This window comes from Prionailurus bengalensis, chromosome A2 (genome assembly GCF_016509475.1).
Source record: "Prionailurus bengalensis isolate Pbe53 chromosome A2, Fcat_Pben_1.1_paternal_pri, whole genome shotgun sequence".
Taxonomy (NCBI): Eukaryota; Metazoa; Chordata; class Mammalia; order Carnivora; family Felidae; genus Prionailurus; species Prionailurus bengalensis.
The window spans coordinates 112,884,392-112,904,038 of record NC_057348.1 but is presented as its reverse complement, the minus strand read 5'-3'; positions in this window follow the sequence as shown (position 1 = coordinate 112,904,038).

Here is a 19,647-nt window from a genome sequence, read left to right as displayed (position 1 = left end):
TGTTTGACAATGCTGACACGACAGTGCAATGGGGAAAGGATGACAATTATTTTTTTCAATAAATGGTGCTGGGTCAATTGGATATCCATTTGGAAACAAACGAATGTTGAACCTTTTATCTCCCACCATCCACAAAATTCAATTCTAGTTGGATTGTAGATCTAAATGTGAAAGGTAAAAAAATAAAGCTTTTAGGAGAAAACTTAGGAGCATATGTCATGACCTTGGAACAGGAAAAGATTTCTTAAACAGGGCACAAAAACACTAATCATAAGAGAAAAAAAAGAGGATAAATTGGATTACATTAAAATTAAGAACTTCTGGTCATCAAAAGACATTGTTAAGGGAGAGAGAAGACAAGCCAGAGTGAGAGAAATTATTTGCAGTAACATATCAGACAAAGAATTTTATGCCTGGGATATAAAGTACTCCTACAAAATAACAAATGAAAACAAACAGTCCAACACAAAAATGGATAAGACGGCATGGCAATGAACAAAAGATAACCAAATGGCCATTGGAAAACAGGGGAATGCAAACATGAACTGCAATGAGACCTTTTCATGCCCGCCAGAACAGCTGAATGGGAACACAAGCCACCCGAAGAACAACAAGGACATGCAGAGACTGAAGCTAACGTACGCTTCTGACAGAAGTGCAAAGTGGTACAATCACCCTGAAAAACTATTTGTCAGTATCAACCGAAGTTGAATACGTACATTCCTATAAAAGCATAACCAGCACTTTGTCCTGTGACCATATGAATAAGCACACATATCGCTCACACAGAAATGACAAAATAGTCTGTACCCTGAGATACTACAAGAGGAACAGCCCACCTGCGCAGGTCTGGGACTCAAAATAAGTGGAAACCTTGAACATTTCCTATAAGCCTTGCGTGACTTGCTAAAACAACTCTATCACTGACTTTTGCGGCACTGGTATCTGGAAATAAGCCATGACCTTTGTGGATATGATAATGACATGAGAAAGTGGTTCTTTCCCACCATGAATAGATCAACTAACATGAACGTGGAAATCTTGAGGGTTTTTTGTGTGTGTGTGTTTAGATAATCTCCTGGTTTTCTATTTTTGTAAGTCTTCTGAAGCCTGAATCCTTTGCACCACTTTGTAAATAAACACCTTTTCTTCTTCAAATCAACAAGTCCTCTTCTGACAATCTTAAAACAGACTAATTCTGCTCCTAGCTATAGACACAATACAATGAATGTGTATGTTTAACATGTATGACTGTTCACAGGAGAACATGAATAAATGAATCATGGTATAAAATGGATTGAATAGAAGGAAAAAATGAATTATGGTTTATATATTCAATGGAATGTTATACGACATGAGAATAAACAAGGCACTGTTGCATGCAACAACAAAAAGCCATCTCAACAAACACAATTTTGAGTGAAAGAGTCTAGACACCCAAAATACTCACTTCATGATTCCGTTTACATACAATTTTAAAACAGGTCAATTTATCTATGGTGCTAGATGTCAGGATGGTGAGATATGATTACCTTTAGAGGTGGATAATGGTTAGCTTGACTCATGTGCCAGTAATAGTCTTTCTTGACCCACACACTCATTACGTGGAGGTACTCACTTTGTGAAAATTCATTAAAGCTTGCAAATAAGAGCTGTGAAATTCTTTGTAAGTATGTCATACTTAAAGTTTATTTTGCTTTATTTTATTTTTTTAAAAAGATTTTATTTATTTATTTTTATTCTAGACAGAGAAAGAGAGCATGAGCTGAAATCAAGAGTCAGAGGCTCGGGGCGCCTGGGTGGCGCAGTCGGTTAAGCATCCGACTTCAGCCAGGTCACGATCTCGCGGTCCGTGAGTTCGAGCCCCGCGTCAGGCTCTGGGCTGATGGCTCAGAGCCTGGAGCCTGTTTCTGATTCTGTGTCTCCCTCTCTCTCTGCCCCTCCCCCGTTCATGCTCTGTCTCTCTCTGTCCCAAAAATAAAAAAATAAAAAATGTTGAAAAAGAGTCAGAGGCTCAACCAACTGAGCCACCCAGGTGCCCCAGATTTTATTTTTAAGTAATCTCTACACCCATCGTGGGGCTTGAACTCACAACCCCGCGATCAAGAGTAGTGTGCTCTACCAAGCCAGCTAGGTGCCTCTAGAGTTTATTTTAAAATGGAAAAGGACATAGATCAATAATGGAAAGACAAAAAGCATGTGCTGTGACACGGTGTGAGGAGCAGCTCAGTGCCCACAGGCTGACTGTGAGTGACGTTTGTCTGGCTCATGTATGAAAGAAAAACAAGCTGAACAGGTTTCTTAGAATCCTTCCTCAAATCCAGGAAGACTTTGATCAGGGGTGTTGGGGATGGGAGGGGGGCTGGTAGTGGTCTGAAATAGTCCAGGAGAAATAGAGGATTAAATTTCAACAAGAGTGAGAAGAGACTTGGGCCCATAGTGTGAGGAAGGCAAGAGAGAGTCAACATGTTCGGTCAGGGTTCCAGCCTTGCCAAGGGTTGATGATCAATACATTTTCATCTGTGTTCTTATTTCCTCTAATATGGCCTGTGATTAAATTGGCTGGCTTAATACACCTACACATTTCATGTATGTCATATCCTTAAAGGATGGGTATGAATGTAGCTGCGTCACAGTACACAACTGCAGGTTTATTTGCTAGAGCTTCCTGACCATAATCTGCAAATGCTCGCATCAAGCGCTCTCCAGTATTTAATGACTGGCTTCTAAATATACAGGCACTGGGAAAATAGAAGAAAAAAATAAGATGTCAAATCCTCAAAAAAGCTAACAGTATACATGGGGGTTTAGGGCTACCACATATAAAACTACTGAGTGGGTATAAGAATGACATTCCAGTGTCGACCTTGTATGAAGGGCTAACACCAAAGCACCCAGCAAAGGATCTCAGCTGTGTAAAGGGATCATGGGGGTACAGCATCAGGAAATACCTGGGAGGATTTTCTTGACAACAAATCTTCTTTATTAACAACCAAAAAAATATTATATTTTTAAGTAATTTTTTTTTCTTTTTTTTTTTTCTGAAATTTACTGACAAATTGGTTTCCATACAACACCCAGTGCTCATCCCAAAAGGTGCCCTCCTCAATACCCATCACCCACCCTCTCCTCCCTCCCACCCCCCATCAACCCTCAGTTTGTTCTCAGTTTTCAACAGTCTCTTATGCTTTGGCTCTCTCCCATTCTAACCTCTTTTTTTTTTTTTTTCCTTCCCCTCCCCCATGGGTTCCTGTTAAGTTTCTCAGGATCCACATAAGAGTGAGACCATATGGTATCTGTCTTTCTCTGTATGGCTTATTTCACTTAGCATCACACTCTCCAGTTCCATCCACGTTGCTACAAAAGGCCATATTTCATTTTTCTCTCATTGCCATGTAATATTCCATTGTGTATATAAACCACAATTTCTTTATCCATTCATCAGTTGATGGACATTTAGGCTCTTTCCATAACTTGGCTATTGTTGAGAGTGCTGCTATGAACATTGGGGTACAAGTGGCCCTATGCATCAGTGCTCCTGTATCCCTTGGATAAATTCCTAGCAGTGCTATTGCTGGGTCATAGGGTAGGTCTATTTTTAATTTTCTGAGGAACCTCCACACTGCTTTCCAGAGCGGCTGCACCAATTTGCATTCCCACCAACAGTGCAAGAGGGTTCCCGTTTCTCCACATCCTCTCCAGCATCTATAGTCTCCTGATTTGTTCATTTTGGCCACTCTGACTGGCGTGAGGTGATACCTGAGTGTGGTTTTGATTTGTATTTCCCTGATAAGGAGCGACACTGAACATCTTTTCATGTGTCTGTTGGCCATCCGGATGTCTTCTTTAGAGAAGTGTCTATTCATGTTTTCTGCCCATTTCTTCACTGGGTTATTTGTTTTTTGGGTGTGGAGTTTGGTGAGCTCTTTATAGATTTTGGATACTAGCCCTTTGTCCGATATGTCATTTGCAAATATCTTTTCCCATTCCGTTGGTTGCCTTTTAGTTTTGTTGGTTGTTTCCTTTGCTGTGCAGAAGCTTTTTATCTTCATAAGGTCCCAGTAATTCACTTTTGCTTTTAATTCCCTTGCCTTTGGGGATGTGTCGAGTAAGAGATTGCTACGGCTGAGGTCAGAGAGGTCTTTTCCTGCTTTCTCCTCTAAGGTTTTGATGGTTTCCTGTCTCACATTTAGGTCCTTTATTCATTTTGAGTTTATTTTTGTGAATGGTGTGAGAAAGTGGTCTAGTTTCAACCTTCTGCATGTTGCTGTCCAGTTCTCCCAGCACCATTTGTTAAAGAGACTGTCTTTTTTCCATTGGATGTTCTTTCCTGCTTTGTCAAAGATGAGTTGGCCATACGTTTGTGGGTCTAGTTCTGGGGTTTCTATTCTATTCCATTGGTCTATGTGTCTGTTTTGGTGCCAATACCATGCTGTCTTGATGATGACAGCTTTGTAGTAGAGGCTAAAGTCTGGGATTGTGATGCCTCCTGCTTTGGTCTTCTTCTTCAAAATTCCTTTGGCTATTCGGGGCCTTTTGTGGTTCCATATGAATTTTAGGATTGCTTGTTCTAGTTTTGAGAAGAATGCTGGTGCAATTTTGATTGGGATTGCATTGAATGTGTAGATAGCTTTGGGTAGTATTGACATTTTGACAATATTTATTTTTCCAATCCATGAGCAGGGAATGTCTTTCCATTTCTTTAAATCTTCTTCAATTTCCTTCATAAGCTTTCTATAGTTTTCAGCATACAGATCCTTTACATCTTTGGTTAGATTTATTCCTAGGTATTTCATGCTTCTTGGTGCAATTGTGAATGGGATCAGTTTCTTTATTTGTCTTTCTGTTGCTTCATTGTTAGTGTATAAGAATGCAACTGATTTCTGTACATTGATTTTGTAGCCTGCAACTTTGCTGAATTCCTGTATCAGTTCTAGCAGACTTGTGGTGGAGTCTATCGGATTTTCCATGTATAATATCATGTCATCTGCAAAAAGCGAAAGCTTGACTTCATCTTTGCCAATTTTGATGCCTTTGATTTCCTTTTGTTGTCTGATTGCTGATGCTAGAACTTCCAGCACTATGTTAAACAGCAGCGGTGAGAGTGGGCATCCCTGTCGTGTTCCTGATCTCAGGGAAAAAGCTTTCAGTTTTTCCCCGTTGAGGATGATGTTAGCTGTGGGCTTTTCATAAATGGCTTTTATGATCTTTAAGTATGTTCCTTCTATCCCGACTTTCTCAAGGGTTTTTATTAAGAAAGGGTGCTGGATTTTGTCGAAGGCCTTTTCTGCATCGATTGACAGGATCATATGGTTCTTCTCTCTTTTTTTGTTAATGTGATGTATCACGTTGATTGATTTGCGAATGTTGAACCAGCCCTGCATCCCAGGAATGAATCCCACTTGATCATGGTGAATAATTCTTTTTATATGCCGTTGAATTCGATTTGCTAGTATCTTATTGAGAATTTTTGCATCCATATTCATCAGGGATATTGGCCTGTAGTTCTCTTTTTGTACTGGGTCTCTGTCTGGTTTAGGAATCAAAGTAATACTGGCTTCATAGAATGAGTCTGGAAGTTTTCCTTCCCTTTCTATTTCTTGGAATAGCTTGAGAAGGATAGGTATTATCTCTGCTTTAAACGTCTGGTAGAACTCCCCTGGGAAGCCATCTGGTCCTGGACTCTTATTTGTTGGGAGATTTTTGATAACCAATTCAATTTCTTCGCTGGTTATGGGTCTGTTCAAGCTTTCTATTTCCTCCTGATTGAGTTTTGGAAGCGTGTGGGTGTTCAGGAATTCGTCCATTTCTTCCAGGTTGTCCAATTTGTTGGCATATAATTTTTCATAGTATTCCCTGATAATTGTTTGTATCTCTGAGGGATTGGTTGTAATAATTCCATTTTCATTCATGATTTTATCTATTTGGGTCATCTCCCTTTTCTTTTTGAGAAGCCTGGCTAGAGGTTTGTCAATTTTGTTTATTTTTTCAAAAAACCAACTCTTGGTTTCGTTGATCTGCTCTACAGTTTTTTTAGTTTCTATATTGTTTATTTCTGCTCTGATCTTTATTATTTCTCTTCTTCTGCTGGGCTTAGGCTGCCTTTGCTGTTCTGCTTCTAGTTCCTTTAGGTGTGCTGTTAGATTTTGTATTTGGGATTTTTCTTGTTTCTTGAGATAGGCCTGGATTGCAATGTATTTTCCTCTCAGGACTGCCTTTGCTGCGTCCCAAAGCGTTTGGATTGTTGTATTTTCATTTTCGTTTGTTTCCATATATTTTTTAATTTCTTCTCTAATTGCCTGGTTGACCCACTCATTCGTTAGTAGGGTGTTCTTTAACCTCCATGCTTTTGGAGGTTTTCCAGACTTTTTCCTGCGGTTGATTTCAAGCTTCATGGCATTGTGGTCTGAAAGTAAGCATGGTATAATTTCAATTCTTGTAAACTGATGAAGGGCTGTTTTGTGACCCAGTATATGATCTATCTTGGAGAATGTTCCATGTGCACTCGAGAAGAAAGTATATTCTGTTGCTTTGGGATGCAGAGTTCTAAATATATCTGTCAAGTCCATCTGATCCAATGTCTCATTCAGGGCCCTTGTTTCTTTATTGACCGTGTGTCTAGATGATCTATCCATTTCTGTAAGTGGTGTATTAAAGTCCCCTGCAATTACCACATTCTTATCAATAAGGTTGCTTATGTTTATGAGTAATTGTTTTATATATTTGGGGGCTCCGGTATTCGGTGCATAGACATTGATAATTGTTAGCTCTTCCTGATGGATAGACCCTGTAACTATTATATAATGTCCTTCTTCATCTCTTGTTACAGCCTTTAATTTAAAGTCTAGTTTGTCTGATATAAGTATGGCTACTCCAGCTTTCTTTTGGCTTCCAGTCGCATGATAAATAGTTCTCCATCCCCTCACTCTCAATCTAAAGGTGTCCTCAGGTCTAAAATGAGTCTCTTGTAGACAGCAAATAGATGGGTCTTGTTTTTTTATCCATTCTGATACCCTATGTCTTTTGGTTGGCGCATTTAATCCATTTACATTCAGTGTTATTATAGAAAGATACGGGTTTAGAGTCATTGTGATGTCTGTATGTTTTATGCTTATACTGATGTCTCTGGGACTTTGTCTCACAGGGTCCCCCTTAGGATCTCTTGTAGGGCTGGTTTAGTGGTGACAAATTCCTTCAGTTTTTGTTTGTTTGGGAAGACCTTTATCTCTCCTTCTATTCTAAATGACAGACTTGCTGGATAAAGGATTCTTGGCTGCATATTTTTTCTGTCTAGCACCCTGAAAATCTCTTGCCAATTCTTTCTGGCCTGCCAAGTTTCAAAAGAGAGATCAGTCACGAGTCTTATAGGTCTCCCTTTATATGTGAGGGCACGTTTACCCCTTGCTGCTTTCAGAATCTTCTCTTTATCCTTGTATTTTGCCAGTTTCACTATGATATGTCGTGCAGAAGATCGATTCAAGTTACGTCTGAAGGGAGTTCTCTGTGCCTCTTGGATTTCAATGCCTTTTTCCTTCCCCAGTTCAGGGAAGTTCTCAGCTATGATTTCTTCAAGTACCCCTTCAGCACCTTTCCCTCTCTCTTCCTCCTCTGGGATACCAATTATGCGTATATTATTTCTTTTTAGTGTATCACTTAATTCTCTAATTTTCCCCTCATACTCCTGGATTTTTTTATCTCTCTTTTTCTCAGCTTCCTCTTTTTCCATAACTTTATCTTCTAGTTCACCTATTCTCTCCTCTGCCTCTTCAAGCCGAGCTGTGGTGGTTTCCATTTTGTTATGCATTTCGTTTAAAGCGTTTTTCAGCTCCTCGTGACTGTTCCTTAGTCCCTTGATCTCTGTAGCAAGAGATTCTCTGCTGTCCTGTATACTGTTTTCAAGCCCAGCGATTAATTTTATGACTATTATTCTAAATTCACTTTCTGTTATATTATTTAAATCCTTTTTGATCAGCTCATTAGCTGTTGTTATTTCCTGGAGATTCTTCTGAGGGGAGTTCTTCCGCTTGGTCATTTTGGATAGTCCCTGGCGTGGTGAGGACCTGCAGGGCACTTCCCCTGTGCTGTGGTGTATACCTGGAGTTGGTGGGCGGGGCCGCAGTCAGACCTGATGTCTGCCCCCAGCCCACCGCTGGGGCCACAGTCAGACTGGTGTGTGCCTTCTCTTCCCCTCTCCTAGGGGCGGGATTCACTGTGGGGTGGGGTGGCTCATCTGGGCTACTTGCACCCTGCCAGGCTTGTGATGCTGGGGATCTGGCGTATTAGCTGGGGTGGGTAGGCAAGGTGCTCGGGGGCAGGAGGGGCAGGCTTAGATCGCTTCTCCTTAGGTGATCCACTTCAGGAGGGGCCCTGTGGCAGCGGGAGGGAGTCAGATCCGCTGCCGGAGGTTTGGCTCCGCAGAAGCGCAGAGTTGGGTGTTTGCGCGGAGGGAGCAAGTTCCCTGGCAGGAACCGGTTCCCTTTGGGATTTCGGCTGGGGGATGGGCGGGGGAGATGGCGCTGGCGAGCGCCTTTGTTCCCCACCAAACTGAGCTCTGTTGTCAGGGGGCTCAGCAGCTCTCCCTCCCTTTGTCCTCCAGCCTTCCCGCTTTCCGAGCAGAGCTGTTAATTTATGACCTCCCAGACGCTAAGTCGCGCTTGCTGTCGGAACACAGTCCGCCCGGCCCCTCCGCTTTTGCAAGCCCGACTCGGGGGCTCTGCTTGGCCGGCGAGCCGCCCCTCCGCCCCGGCTCCCTCCCGCCAGTCCGTGGAGCGCGCACCGCCTCGCCGCCCTTCCTACCCTCTTCCGTGGGCCTCTCGTCTGCGTTTGGCTCCGGCGACTCTGTTCTGCTAATCCTCTGGCGGTTTTCTGGGTTATTTAGGCAGGTGTAGATGGAATCTAAGTGATCAGCAGGACGTGCGGTGAGCCCAGCGTCCTCCTAAGCCGCCATCTTGCCGCAACTCCCTTTAAGTAATTTCTATACCCAACATGGGGCACAAACTCACAACCCTGAGATAAAGAGTTGCATGCTCTACCAACTGAGCTAGCAAGTGCCCCTGGAACTATATACATCTTCATGTTATAGTCATATTTAGGCTATTCATAGTATTAAACATGTTTTTACAGAGGTGTGGGGACTAATTATTTTCCAACATATCCAGGTAGGGTAACAACATGATGAGCTTAAGCAATAAAAAATATAGATCATGGAGCATGGAAGACTCTAGATATTGGAACTCAATCTTGACCCAGTAATTCTGGCAGTTTTTATATGAAATGGAACATTAGTAACACTTTAGAGCCCTAAAGGACATCCCTGCTGATCATGAAAGAGAAAGAAAACTGTACCCACTATTTCACTTTAAAAGGAACAACTGAATTGACACAAGCTACAAATATCAAGATGGTGCCAAAAATAGTGAATTTCCTGCTCAAAACCAGCAAAACAACTACCACATATGGAGTCCAGATTTGACGTGACTTCCTCTTGGTCTGGCAGGTATCAGAGATTATGTAGATGGATTCACAAGCAGATATAAGGACCCCCAGAGATTACCAGAAATATTTGGGAAGAGTCACCATGAGAAAAGACTGGGCTGTCTTCCAATGGAAGGGATCAGAACATCAAAATTGGAAGCATTCATGTAAATGTCACCTCATCTATTTCCTCAAAGAATCTGTTCTCACGCCAGACATGACTTAGTCCCTGGGGTGATGGCAGTGGATAATAGAGAGAAGGGGTATGCTTTCAAAGAGATTATATTCTAGGCGTGCCTGGGTGGTTCAGTCGGTTAAGCATCCGACTTCAGTTCAGGTCATGATCTCATGGTCCGTGAGTTCAAGTCCCTCATTGGGCTCTGTGCTGACAGCTCAGAACCTGGAGCCTGCTTTGGATTTTGTGTCTTGGTCTCTCTCTGCCCGTCTCCTGTTTGCTCACTCGCTCTCTCAAAAATAAATTTAAAAAATTACAAAAACAAAGAGGTTATATTCTGGTGGAGAAAGAGAGTATAAACTTGAAAACAAATAGGTAAGTTAAGGAAAAGGGCTTAATGAAAAAATAAAATGGCAAAGGCACAAGGAATGCTTGGAATAGTCTTTCAGCCAGGGTTGCTGGCTGGGCTGTTCTGCAGACCTAAATGGTGAGAAGCAGGCAACAGAGAGAAGACGGGGAGAGAAACAATTGCACAGCTCTGCAAAGCCTTGCACATGCTGGTTACAGTAGCACAGGGTGATTTATTTCACTTCTAGGTCACTGTTAAACATATAAACAACTGTCACTAATTTTCTTGGGGAAGTCCTATAGCCTCTGATATGCTAATGGATGTGCTGGAATCAACGGAGAAAGACAATTAGAGAAATTGTGCAAAGTCAGCATTGCCCTTGCATTGATAACATGTCTGAGGACAACCTACCCAGAGACACTCCCAAGCTCTGTCCTGACAGGAACATGCAGAGATAAAATAATCCCTGAATCCTATGTGACTCTGAAGCTCTAAAAGTGCATTCAAATACCTTTGCCAATGCAACCACACTGAATGTTACTAGGGTCTTTATGTTTTAGTAGAAAGAGCTCAGATCCAGAGTGTGAAGACATGAATGTAGGCCTGAGCTCCACCTGTCAAAATTGAGTAAACTTAGACAAGCTACGTTCTTCATCTACATAACCTTCTTCAACCTAACCATCTTCAAGCTACATAACCAGAAGGATGACACCAAGATCCCAGAATAATTGCAATGATGGTAAGAGATCAAGACCTACAAAAATGCTTTGTTAGTTCCAAAACATAATGCAAATATTTGTCAACGGAATTTATTCATCCTGAATCAAGTCCGGCCCCAACATGGAATGACCATGTTCTGAAACACCAGCCTTATATCCTTTCGTGCCCAATGAAGTGCAAACCAAGAAAAGTTGACCGGCATCTTTAGATGAAGCATCTGACTCTGGCTTCTCTCTGTAAGGACAAATCAATTCTCAATTTCTTGGTTTGGGTGATGTGTTTATCCAATGCACTATATACAAATTCAGGGCATGATTCCATTCAGCCCTAGGCAGTTCATGTTAGAAATATTTGAGCCACACCTCTGCTCATTCACTTCTGCTTCCGATGGAGCCTGTGGCTATTCCTGACTCATCATTCATTGTCCAAGTCAGAGGGAGGAGGATTACAGCAGGAATGTTCCTTGTGACAGTGTTCAAAGACCACGGCAATGGACTCAATAATAAATAGTCCTAGCATGGGTCCCACTTTTCTGGTCAGCTATCTTCCTCTAAGTTTCATATTTACATATATATATATATATATATATATATACACACATATATGAAATATATATGAAATATATATGAAATATATATGAAATATATATGAAATATACATGAAATATATATATATGAAATACACTTTTATTTTTACTTAAAATTTTTTTAATGTTTATTTATTTTTGACACAGAGAGAGAGAGAGAGAGAGAGAGAGAGAGAGACAGAGCACGAGCGGGGGAGGGGCAGAGAGAGAGGGAGACTCAGAATCTGAACCAGGCTCCAGGCTCTGAGCTGTCAGCACAGAGCCCAATGCGGGGCTTGAACTCACAGACTGCGAGATCATGACCTGAGCCGAAGTCGGACGCTTGACCAACTGAGCCACCCGGGCGCCCCTATTTTTTACCTTTTACTTTATATATATTTAAGAACATGTGAGTTAATAATTTCCAAAAAAATGAAGCACAGGGCTACCTATCTCTGAAAGCAAGGTACACGTGGACAGGGAAGCTTTATACTGAACCTTGTCCTTTCTAGTACAAAATGAATGAAATGCAAAGAACAGAGCCTCCAAAGAGGATTTAAACCAAGGATAGGTGAATAGTTATTACCAGGCCAGATATGGCCTACCCAGCTTTATAAGACTCATGGCTAATGTCAAAGCAAAAGGATTCAAGAGGGAAAAGTCTCCTACTGTCTCCACATCATTTATAAGAAAGCTAGACATGGGCCTTTCAGCCAGAGAGTGCCAGGGCTATTCACTCATATACAGGGCTGAGTCACAGCATCTCAGTCTTATGAGAAGTTAGGACATCTGGGCTTACCATTCACCTGGTGTATTAGTTTCCTAGTGCCGTTTTAACAAATTACCACATACTGAGTCTTAAGAGAACACAAATTTATTCTCTAACCATTCTGAAGTTCAGAAGTTAAAAATGAGTCTAAAAGGGCTAAAATCAAGATGTTGGCAAGACTGATTCCTTACACAGGATCCAGGGAGAGTCAACTCCGTGGCTCTTCCAGCTTCTGAAGCCTACTAGCATTTCTTGGCTTGTGTCACATCACTTCAGTCTCTGCTTCTGTCGTCACATTGCCTTCACCTATTACTCACTTTCACCTTCTGCCTCTCTCTTATAAAGATCCTTGTGATTACATTGGACCCACCCGGAGAATGTGGGATAATCTCCCCATCTCAAGATCCTTAATCACATCTGTGAAGTCCCTTTTGCCATATAAAGTAAAATTCCCAGATTCTTGAGATTAGGAGGTGGACGTCTTTGGGTACCATTATTCCCATTATTGGGTGCCTAGTTCAAGCTGTCCTGCCTAGCTGAGGATGAGAGGGAACCTGCCAAACAGAGGAAAAGAAAGTTCAGACTGGCTTAAACTGACAGGAAGTAGACACATTTTCTTCTTCTAGCCCTTGACACACAATAGGTACTCAAAATGAGGAAGATTGCTAGTTGTCCCCCAATATGCATGTCACACTTTGTCCTTTGTTGGTAGAATGCCTTGGTTTAGTTGAGCACAAGATTACTTGCTTTTAGGTATTTTCAAGTTCTACAGAAGAGATGTTTACAACTTCCAGAATGGGGTTCTAGAGTAAAACAGTGAGTCCTTCTCCTTCCTGGTGACTGGAATTATGATGTGATAATGGGAAATGAAGCCACTGGAAAAGACCGTGAGCTGGAAGCCATGAGCTAGCACCAACAAGACAAATGGAGCCTGGGTCTCTGACAGAGTGGAACTATCCTATCAGCGTGGCACTGTTTGTGTTCAGATTATTTCAGACAATTGAATTATGGTGCAATAAACCTCTTTCTTATTTGGGTCTTTATTGGAGAAGCCAAACTCATATCCTAATGTAGTTCTCAACGTATCAACTTGATAGTAGAACAAACTCATTCTCTCTACAGCTTTGCCACTAAATGGATATATGATCTTACATAGATCAGGTTGCCTCCCTGATCCTTGGTTCCTTTAGTTGAAAAACAGAAATGATAATAATATGTACCTCATGTGTTACAAGTATTAAATGGCAGTGGACATGTGGCCATCATTTGTGAACTCTAAGGCACCTTATAAATATAGGGGTTGAAAGATTAAAATGTAATTTCTGATTCCTCCTCAGACATGTTTGGCTTTTTAACATTTTATTGTCTAAAAGGCTCTGGCAATTTTCTCATTGACTTTCATTTATTTAATAAGGTCAGGAACATAATTTGTAGAATATATATACAAACTTTTTTTCTTCTAGGACTTAATAAAACTACATTTATTTTGAATGGAAAAAAATACAACCCATTAATTTTTATTTTTCTGCATCAGCCTTGGTGAAAATGTTTGCTCACCACAGTGTAGGGGAGGAAAACTAACCTTTCCTTCCACCCTTGTTAGTTCTTGGCTGGGGGAGACACTTAAAAGACAGTTTAAGGTGAGAAAAACATACACATTTATTAAATGTAAGTTTTGCATTACATGGGAGCCCTCATAAGGAAATGAAGACCCAAAGACCCAGTTAGAGTTGAATGTTTAAATAATGAACTGGACAAAGAGTTTACATTATGAGAACATGACACATCAAAGGGCTTGGGCTGGGGCAGTTAGTGTCACAGGTGACTAGGAAGATAAGGGCTAGTTTCATAAGGCTTGTGAGTACAGATCTTCCTCTGCTTCAACTTCCCATCTTCGGCGATGAGAATGTTACTTTCCTCCTGGAAGAAAATGGACATCTTCATATAGGGGTTTTATCTCCTTCTCATGAGAGCACCCATTTTGCATCTGCTGTTTTCTCAAGTGTCTTTAGCTCAAAATAATCCTTATGCCAAAGTGGTATATTTTGCCACCCTTCACCAACCTTACCCAATGTCTATTTCTCCATCAGTGATGACGTGTAAGAGAACATAGTTACCCAACTGTGGATTTGGACCAAATAACCTGGAAAGGGAATGTAAAAGGCTGTGTGCTCTCTACAAGGTAAGATACAGGAACTCAGAGTGTGAAAGAGGTAAATAACCAACACTTTCCATACAAAGAAGGTATAGAACACCCCGTCCAAGAAGCAGGGAGAGAAAAGATTCTGATGTTCTCAGTCATGTGTTCTGTCTCCCACTTCAGATCTCTGAGTTCTAGAGTTAAGCCACAGCTTAAATTCCACATTCAGAATGCCCTCAGAGCAGAGTTGGAAGAACACAAATGGAGAAGGGTGGAAGGTGGCGGCTGGACATCTTCTTCTAGAATCCCAATAGCCATTTGGGTTTGGATCAGGGACTGAGACTAGCCAAGCAAGGACTCTATGAACTCCTCAGTTTGACTTTTTGCTTACTCCTTATCCTTCATTTTCATTCCTTCCCATTCTAGCCTCTGTGGGATCAAAGACGTGGCAGAATAAAATGAGCATTTTGGAACCAAAGAAAGAGGGTAATATTGAACTTTTAACTTTTTGGCATCAGCGGTACTTAAATAAAGGTTGTATCAATGTTTAATGATGGGAGAATGAAGTGATTACATATGGTTCCTTTTGTTAGCCTTTTGTCCACACACGTAAGACTCCTGCTTGCATTTTTTTCTTTGTTTTAACAAAAGGTCTTCACTGACAAATTTTACCAGGTTTCTGTATAAATTTAAAGATGATCCTTAATAAGTAAGTGAATATGAAAGTTGCAACTCAGTGTCACACAGAGCTTTTCGTCTGTTCCTTTTGTCTTTGGCATATATTGGGCACTTTTCAGGAGCTGTTACACATGCAAAGCGTTGTACTTCTGGATGAATAACAAACTGGTGCATGCAAAACCACCCAGTACACCGTAATTACAAACTGGAAACTCATAATTGGTGCATGAACCACTTCCTTTATGAGTTGCTCGGCTTTATTCATAACTTTTCTCATTGGAAGGGCCATGTCTTCTGGCTCTGCCTTTAATAATGGTGATAATCATAATAACTGTAATAATGGAGCATTACTTTCTAATTACAAAGAAAATTTCTTCTGAAGGGCTCAGAGCACCTCACAGACATTATCTCATTCATTCTCATAATCTCTCTGGGCTGCTTGTCGGTCACTAGCATGGTCATAGTAACAGCTTGGTCATGTTCCACTTCTCTATGCACTCATAAAGCCAGAATGGCAAGGGGAACCTTTATACTTCCCAGACTCTGGTGGAAACTTTCAGCTATTTCTGAATAGTGTTAATTATGCCACTTTAGACATCAGTAATGAGACACAAAGCACTACATGTACTTGGTGGAAAAGAAGCTTTTCATGGTTTTGGCACCTCCTTCTAAGGACACAATGCTCTGCATTCTGTCAGTGGAGAACCCCCAAATGCGCAAATTCACTCCAGTTGCTAATGGCATCCTACTGTGCTCTTTCACATAGTGGAGCCTAATATACTGAGCAGTCCTCCCACCAGTGCTCAGCAACTGTGGCTCATGGGCCAAATCTGGATAAGAATGGTCTTTATGTTTTTAAATACTTATGTGTGTAAAATAGTTCTATAATTCCCTAAATAATATCTTGGATTTTGCCTCTTGGATCCCAGAGTCCAAAATATTTACCACACAGTTCCGTAAAGGTTTGCCAACCCATACTACTGAGAATAGGACACACACACATGAAAGCCTTACCAGTAGGAGGTAAGCAGAATGGGTAATCCCTGAACCATCCCAGAGCACTATCAAGATCCTGATGCTAAGATTCCTAACACACCTGACAGAAAAAGGTAAGTTTACTGGTGCTCTATATGTCCATTTGATTTCTCAGTTAGATGATTTCTTATGTCTTAACTATACTTTTCCCAGAAAAAAAGTCTACCTTTAATATGGCTTCACCGAGTGATATTTCTTTGTTTCCTCTTGAGGTTCGGATCTTCAAGCCATTGTACAATTGCTGAGATAGTCACACTAATGTGTACTTTTAACTGTATACATTGCCTGTGTCTGGGCTGTTTTATTTGTACTAGAGAAAAGGATTAAAAGCATAGTTATGACACATCTTAGAGATGTTTACTAGTCTTTACAGTCAGTGAATAAGCAATGGGTGTGGTGGTTTTGACTTATTCATGTTCACATGGTGTTTTACTTTTCTGATCTGTCAACTTTGGATGAAGCCTCAGTCTAAGTTTTAAGACATTTGATATTCAGAAACTTCTTAGGGACAGAGTTTGATAAAAACCCACAAGGAAAGGATAAACTGGTTATTGGGCCTGGTCTTCCTGAGCCACAAATGGCAGTGGGACTATACTGTTTCTGAGGCTGGCACTGACTTTTCTGGTATTCCAGGCCCTCATGTACCTCTTAGCTTGGCACTTTGCTCACTTTTTTTCCTTCCTGTTCATTCCTTCCCATTATTGCCCCCGTTGCACCAAAAATATGAGAGAATAAGATGAGAATTTGGAAACAAGGTAATAATTGGGCACTTCTATCTTTTGAGATCAGCTTTGGTTTAGTGAAGACTTTACAAGTATTTGGTACACTGGGAGAGTAGACATGACTTTTGGGTCATATCTTCAGTTGGCTGCAAGCTAAGCAGTAAACAGAGTTGATTTTGACAAAGACGGAATAAAGGCAAAGTGGAGCACATGTTCCTCAGGCACAGAGTTCTTAATATGTGAGTGTGTCCCAACAACAGATCCAGTCCTACCTGTGAGCCTGGGTATTGAATATCATGGACAGAGTTTACCTTGTCTTGTCCCCTCTCATGACTACAAAAGGGATTAGTCACCAGTCATGGCACCCTATAAACCAAGAAAACATTTTTTTTTTCACAGAGCTAGAACAAACAATCCTAAAATTTGTATGGGACCAACAAAGACCCCAAATAGCTAACGCAGTCTTGAAAAAGAAAACCCAAGCAGGAGTCATCACAATTCCTGACTTCAAGATGTGTTACAAAACTGTAATCATCAAGACAGTATGGTACTGGCACAAGAACAGACACTCAGAATAATAGAACAGAAGAGAGAACCCAGAAATGGACCCACAAACATAAGGCCAACTAATCTTGGACAAAGCAGGAAAGAATATCCAATGGAATAAAGACAGTCTCTTTAGCAAGTGGTGCTGGGAAAACTGGACAGCGACACGCAGAAGAATGAACTTGGACCACTTTCTTACACTATGCACAAAAATACTCAAAATGGATGAAGACCTAAATGTAAGACAGGAAGCCATCAAAATCCTCCAGGGGAAAGCAGGCAAAAATCTCTTTGACCGTGGCTGCAGCAACTTCTTACTCAACATGTCTCTGGAGGCAAGGGAAACAAAAGCAAAAATGAACTATTGGTACCTCATCAAAATAAAAAAGCTTCTGCACAGCGAAGGAAACAATCAACAAAACTAAAAGGCAACTGACAGAATGGGAGAAGATATTTGCAAATGACATATCAGATAAACGGTTAGTATCCAAAATCTATAAAGAACTTATCAAACTCAAACGCAAATTTATCAAACCCAAAAAACAAATAATCCAGGGAAGAAATGGGCAAAAGACATGAAGACACTTCTCCAAAGAAGACATCCAGATGGCCAACTGACACATGAAAAAATGTTCAACATCACTCATCCTCAGGGAAATACAAATCAAAACCACCATGAGATACCACCTCACACCTGTCAGAATAGCTAACATGAACAACTCAGGCAACGACAGATGTTGACGAGTATGCGGAGAAAGAGGATCTCTTTTGCACTACTGGTAGGAATGCAAACTGGAGCAGCCACTCTGGAAAACAGTTGGAGGTTCCTCAAAAAATTAAAAACACAACCCAGCAATTACACTACTAGGTATTTATCCATGGGATACAGGTATGCTGTTTTGAGGATTTTTTTTTTAACATTTATTTATTTTTGAGACAGAGAGAGACAGAGCATGAATGGGGGGAGGGCCAGAGAGAGAGGGAGACACAGAATCTGAAGCAGGCTCCAGGCTCTGAGCTGTCGGCACAGAGCCCGATGCGGGGCTCGAACTCACGGACCGTGAGATCGTGACCTGAGTGAAGTCGGACGCTCAACCGACTGAGCCACCCAGGCGCCCCTGGGTATGCTGTTTTGAAGGGGCATATGCACCCCAATGTTTATAGCAGCACTATTGAGAATAGCCAAAGTATGGAAAGAGCCCAAATGTACATTGATGGATGAATGGATAAAGAAGATGTGGTGTATGTATGTGTGTGTGTGTGTGTATGTATATATATGCATACCATTATACATATATATATATCATTATACATATATATACTCCATTGTGTGTGCATGTATATATATATACATATAGACATATGTATATATATATACATGCACACACATGTCTATATGTATATATATACCTGCACACACACAATGGAGTACTTACTACTCGGCAGTCAAAAAGAATGAAATCTTGCCATTCATAACTACATGGATGGAGCTAGAGAGTGTTATGCTAAGCGAAATTAGTCAGAGAAAGACAAATATCATATGACTTCACTCATATGAGGATTTTAAGAGACAAAACAGATGAACACAAGGGAAGGGAAGCAAAACTAATATAAAAACAGGGAAGGGGACAAAAATAAGAGACTCTTAAATGTGCAGAACTGAGAGATACTGGAGGGATTGTGGGAAGGAGGATGTGATAAATGGGTAAGGGGAACTAAGGAATCTACTCCTGAAATCACTGTTGCACTATATGCTAACAACTTCGATGTAAATTTAAAAAATTAAATAAAAATTAAAAAAACATTTTTAATAGTAACAGATAACAAGACAAGAAGCAAGTTGTGGGGCGCCTGGGTGGCGCAGTCGGTTGGGCGTCCGACTTCAGCCAGGTCACAATCTCGCGGTCCGTGAGTTCGAGCCCCGCGTCAGGCTCTGGGCTGATGGCTCAGAGCCTGGAGACTGTTTCCGATTCTGTGTCTCCCTCTCTCCCTGCCCCTCCCCCGTTCATGCTCTGTCTCTCTCTGTCCCAAAAATAAATAAACGTTGAAAAAAAAATTAAAAAAAAAAAGAAGCAAGTTGTAAAAATAAACACTGAAAGTCAATGTTAAAGTTCTATTTGAAACTTTAAAAAACAACTTTTGCTATGATCTCAGAAACACAGGCAACAAAATATAGATATATTGAACTTCATCAAAATTAAAATTGTTTGTGTCTTAGCAGAGACTATCAAGAAAGTGAAAAGATATCCTACAGAATGGAAGAAAATATTTGCAAATCATACATCTGACAAGAGATTAATATCCACGGTATAGAAAGAACTCCTACAACTCAACAACAAAACATATACAACCCAATTTAAAAATAGGCAAAGAATTTGAATAGACGTTTTCCCAGAGAATATATACAAATGACCAATGAGCATATAAAAACAGACTCAACATCATTAATCATTAGAGAAATGCAAATCAAAACC